The sequence below is a fragment of the Mastomys coucha genome, unplaced genomic scaffold, assembly GCF_008632895.1.
Source record: "Mastomys coucha isolate ucsf_1 unplaced genomic scaffold, UCSF_Mcou_1 pScaffold15, whole genome shotgun sequence".
Classification (NCBI taxonomy): domain Eukaryota; kingdom Metazoa; phylum Chordata; class Mammalia; order Rodentia; family Muridae; genus Mastomys; species Mastomys coucha.
Window position 1 is genome coordinate 76,171,599 of NW_022196897.1, and position 5,774 is coordinate 76,177,372.

The window sequence follows — 5,774 nt, forward strand, 5'->3', positions numbered from 1 at the left end:
ACTTTGTGTGTATTTATACACTATTACTTTCTAAAACAAAGTTGAAATTTTATGGTGGACCCTCCCAAGGGGCATTATATAACATATTGTAAAATGAAATGACATTACTTTTTGAGAAAAATCCAGTGCTCACATATATTCTCTGTCACATTAGGAAGTGTGTGGTTTCGTTTGAGAGTGAGAATGTAGTGAGAGTTCCACATAACATACCAGAGAAATCAACAGTGAAATTCAGCTTTCATGACAGCTTCCCAAGCCCAAATTTTGTGTATTAGAAAAGCACAAAACCCTCCTGGTTGGTACTGCTATAAGTTGCCCATGATGTATCAAGAACTGAGAAGTTGCAGACAAAGTGTGCAATTTCTCTCTGCAGCCCTTTCTTTACTCTTTTGATGGAAGCGTCCTGTGTAAAGCTGATAGTCATTTGTTTCTGTGTCTCCTTTGGTATCCCTTCCCTTCAAGTCCTGGTCCCTCCCCCAGTCTTCCTCATGTCTCTCTTCATCTTCTCCGTTTCCTGCAGGCTCTTCTCTCTCTTGGCAGTCAGCTGTGTTCCCAGTGCCTCTCTTTACTTTTCCACTTAAGGAACTCAGTCTCAGAATGAGTACATTTAAATTTCTACTTTTAGAAAGCAAAGAAATTAATTTCTAATGATGATTCCAGGATTAAGCTTTGTGGGTCTTTTTCCGTAAAAAATATCATCAATAAAAAAAAAAATAAGTAAAAAATAAATGAACAAACATGTCACCAAAAAAGAAAAATCAAACAGTTGTTTTTCCTTTTATGAACTGATGCTGACAATTAAATGAGATATATGCTCCTGGATCAGATCTCTCCAGATGAGAGAGTAGAATTCTCTAAATGTTGGTTTGCCAACTTGGCAAATGATACCATTCATCTTAGGAAGCACCTTTGCATTTAGGAATTACTTATTGAAGTAGTTAGGATAAAAGGACATTATGTGGCAGTTTTCTAATATTTTAGTATATATGTTAATAAATTATCATAATAATTTCTGAGTATCATAAAGAAGAGCAGGCAGGAATATGACTGTGATGGATTTGCATAGTTGTCTGGATGGATTTTAATAAAAATTAAAGTTTTGGTTTATGTAATATATCTTGATAACAACATCAAAAAATAAAAGTTATATTTAAATAAACCCAATCCAATATTTGAAGAGGCATCATATTTTCTTATTTATTTATTTATTCACTTTATAGCCTGTTCCCTACACCCCTATCAATTACTTCCTCCCACAATCTTTCCCCACCTCCCCTCCTTCTCTCCTCTGAGCAGGTGGAGGCCTCCCAACCTTGGCACACCAAGTCTCTGAAAGGTTAAGTACATCCTATCCTACTGAAGCCAGGAAAGGTAGCCCAGCTAGAAGAACATATCACACAAGCAACAGCTTTTGGGATAGCTCCTGCTCCAGTTTTTCGGGACCCACATGAGAGCCATCTGCATATCTCTATACATGCATGGGCAGCTTAGGTCCAACCAGTGTGTGTTCTATGGTTTGTGATTTAGACTCTGAAAGCCCCAAAGGTCTAGGTTAGTTGGTTCTGTTGGTCTTCCTGAATAGTCCCCATCTCCTTCAGGGCCCTGATCTTTCTTCCTATTCTTCCATAAGAGTCCCCAAGCTCTATCCACTGTGGTAGATGTTATGAGTGTCTGTATCTGAGTCAGCTGCTGGGTGGAGCCTTTCAGAGGACAGCCATGCTAGACTCCTTTCTATAAGCATAAAAGAGTATCATTACTAGCACCAGAAATTGGTGCTTGCCCAGGGGATGGATCTCTAGTTGGGCTGGTCATTGACTGGCCATTCTCTCAGTCTCTGCTCCATCCCATTTCTTGCTCAGTCCCTGCATTTCTTGGAGACAGAATAAATTTTGGGTTAAGAGTTTTGTGGGTGGGTTGGTGTCCCTATAATTCCACTGGGATTTCTGCCTAGCTACATGAGGTGGCCTCTTCAGGTTCCATATCCCCAATGCTGTGAGTCACAGCTAAGGTCACTCCCATTGACTCTTGGGTGCCTCCCTAATCCCAGGTCTCTTTCTCTTCCTAGAGCTGGCTTTCACCTCTCCATACCCAATAGATGCAGATGTCCATTCATTCTCATGGCCATCTAGCTATTACTCCTGTCCCTCCCCACACCTAATCCTGAACCCTGCCCCCATTTCCCTCCCTATCCCCTCTCCCACCCAGTTCGCTCCCTCCATCTGCCTCTTATACCTATTTTATTCCCCCTTCTAAGTGGAATTCAAGCATCCTCCTTTGTGTTTCACTTCTTGTTTAGCTTCCTTGGGTCTGTAGAGTATAGCATTAGTATCCTGTATTTTATGGCTAATATCCAATTATCAGTGGATATTAAACCATGCATGTCCTTTTTTTAACTGGGTTACCTCACTTAGGAGGGTATTCTCAAGTTCCATCCATTTTCCTGAAAATTGTTATTATACCTTTTTTAAATAGCTGAATAGCATTCCATTACATAGATATACCACATTTTCTTTATCCATTCAGTTGAGGGACATCTGGGTTGCTTCCAGTCTTAGGCTATTATGAATAAAGCTGCTATGAACATAGTTGAGCAAAGGAATGGTATAGCTGGGTCTTGAGGTAAAACTATGCCCGGGTTTCTGAGAAACCGCCAAGTTGATTTCCAAAGTGGTTGTACAAGATTGCATTCCTAGCGACAACAGAAGAGTGTTCCCCTTGTGCCACATCCTAGCCAGCATGTGCTTTCCTTTCAGTTTTTGACCTTAGCCATTCTGATGTGCATAAGATAGAATCTCAAAATTGTTTTGATTTACATTTTCCTAATAACTAAAAACTTTGAATGTGTCTTTAAGTCCTTCCCTGACATTTGAAATTCCTCTGTTGAGAATTCTCTGTTTAGCTCTGTATTTCATTTCTAATTGGGTTTATTTGAGTCTTTGGTATCTAACTTCTTGAATTTTTGATGTAAATTTTGGATACTAGGCATCTGTCAGATGGAGGGTTGGTGAAGAGCCTTTCCAAATCTGCGAGCTGTTGTTCTGTCCTATTGACAGTGTCCTTTGCCTTACAGAAGATTTTCAGTTTCCTAAGGTCCAATTTATCAATTGTTGATCTTAGAACCTGAGCCATGAGTGTTCTGTTTGGGAAACTGTCTCCCGTACCAATGATCCAAGGTTATTTCCCACTTTCTTTTCTATGAGATGTAGTAGTGTATCTGACTTTAAGTAGAGGTCCTTGATCCACATACACTTTAGTTTTGTGCAGGATGATAAATGATCTATTTTCATTCTTCTACATCTATATGCGCACTTAGACCTGCATCATTTGTTGATGATGCTTTCCTTTTTCCATCGTATGGCTTTGGCTTCTTTGTCAAAATCAAGTGTCCATAGGTGTATAGGTTTATTTCTGGCTCTTTGATTTGATTCCACTGATCAAAACATTTGTTTCTATATCAGTAACGTGCAATTTTTATCACTATTGCTCTTAGTACAGCTTGAGGACAGGGATGGTGATTCCTTTGGAAGTTCTTGTATTGTTTAGGACTATTTTGGCTATCCTGCATTTTTCTGTTTTCCACATGAATCTGAGAATTGCTCTTTCAACTACTGTGAAAAATTGTGCTGGATGTGTATTGCATTAAATTTGTAGATTGCTTGTGATAAGTTGACCATTTTCACTATGTTAATCCTAGCTATCCATGAGCATGGGAGGTCTTTCCATCTTTTGATATCTTCTTCAGTTTCTTTCTTCAGGGACTTGAAATTCTTCTCATGGAGATCTTTCACTTGATTGGTTAGAATTACACCAAAATATTATTCATAGCTATTGTAAAGAGTGTTGTTTCCATAATTTCTTTCTTGGAACATTTATCATTTGTATAAAAGAAGGTTTCTTTGAGTTAATTTTGTATCCAGCCACTTTGCTGAAGCTGTTTATCAGCTGTAGGAGTTCTCTGGTGGAATTTTTGGGGTTGCTTATATATAGTATATTATCCACAAATACCAAATCTTTGACTTCTCCTTCTCCCATTTGTACACCCTTGATCTCCTTTAGTTGTCTTATTTTTCTGGCTAGAACTTCAAGTACTATATTAAACAGATAGGGAGAGATTTGGCAGCCTTATTGTGTCTCTGCTTTTAGTGGAACTGCCTTAAGTTTCTCTTAATTTAGTTTGATGTTGGCTATTGGCTTGTATACTGTTGTGTACTGCTTTGAGTATGTTTATGTATGTGCCTTCTATGCCTTATCTGTCTAATACTTTTAACATGAAAGTGCATTGGATTTTGTCAAAGGCTTTTATCAGCACCTAATGAGATGATCTTATAATTTTTTTATGTGGTAGAGTCTGTTGATGAATTTTCATTTATTGAACAATCCCTGTATCCCTACTTGATCATCGTGGATGATGTTTTTGATGTAGTCCTGGATTCAGTTTGAAAGTATTTTATTAAGTATTTTTGCATCAATCTCCATAAGAGAAATCAGTCTGAAGTTTTCTTTCGATGTTGAGTTTTTGTGTGGTTTAGATATCAGGATAAGCTCTCTCCTCCTTCACCCCTCGGTCCGCCAAAGCCTGCTGGGGCGAGCAGTTGGTGTAGCAGGTGCCCACTCTCCCGGGGCCGCCTGGCGGGTAGCTGGCGAGGGGAGGAGGCAGGAACCGCTATGGCGCCTCAGAAACACGGCGGTGGGGGAGGGGGCGGCTCGGGGCCCAGCGCGGGGTCCGGGGGAGGCGGCTTCGGGGGTTAGGCGGCGGCGGCGGCTGCGGCTTCGGGCGGCAAATCCGGCGGCGGGGGCTGTGGAGGCGGCCGCAGTTACTCGGCCTCCTCCTCCTCGGCGGCGGCGGCGGCGGCGGGGGCCGCGGTGTTACTGGTGAAGAAGATGAAAATGGAGCACGTCCAGGCTGACCACGAGCTTTTCCTCCAGGCCTTTGAGAAACCAACACAGATATATAGATTTCTTCGAACTCGAAATCTTGTAGCACCAATATTTTTGCACAGAACTCTTACATGTCTCACCGAAACTCCAGAACAAACATCAAAAGGAAAACATTTAAAGTTGATGATATGTTATCAAAAGTAGAAAAAATGAAAGGAGAGCAAGAATCTCATAGCTTGTCTGCACATTGCAACTTACATTTACCGGTTTCTTCCACAAAAATGATAAGCCATCACAAAACTCAGAAAATGAACAAAATTCTGTTACCCTGGAAGTCCTGCTTGTGAAAGTTTGCCACAAAAAAAGAAAGGATGTAAGTTGTCCTATAAGACAAGTTCCTACTGGTAAAAAGCAGGTGCCTTTGAATCCTGACCTCAATCAAACAAAACCAGGAAATTTCTCATCCCTGGCAGTTTCCAGTAATGAATTTGAACCTAGTAACAGCCATATGGTGAAGTCTTGCTCGTTACTGTTTAGAGTAACTCGTCCAGGAAGAAGAGAATTTAATGGAATGATTAATGGAGAAACCAATGAAAATATTGATGTCAGTGAAGAACTTCCAGCCAGAAGAAAACGAAATCGTGAAGATGAGGGAAAGACGTTTGTTGCACAAATGACAGTGTTTGACAAAAACAGACGTCTACAGCTTTTAGATGGGGAATATGAAGTGGCCATGCAGGAAATGGAAGAATGTCCAATAAGTAAGAAGAGAGCAACGTGGGAGACTATTCTTGATGGGAAGAGACTGCCCCCATTTGAAACCTTTTCCTCAGGGACCTACATTGCAATTTACACTTCGATGGACGGGAGAAACCAATGATAAGTCTACAGCTCCT

The 5,774-nt window shown here is 40.6% G+C and overlaps 1 pseudogene; it reads left to right on the forward strand.

The window, feature by feature from the left end:
* The first annotated feature begins 4,665 nt into the window (after positions 1-4,665).
* Positions 4,666-5,774, forward strand: part of LOC116091724 — a 2,128-nt pseudogene continuing 1,019 nt past the window's right edge.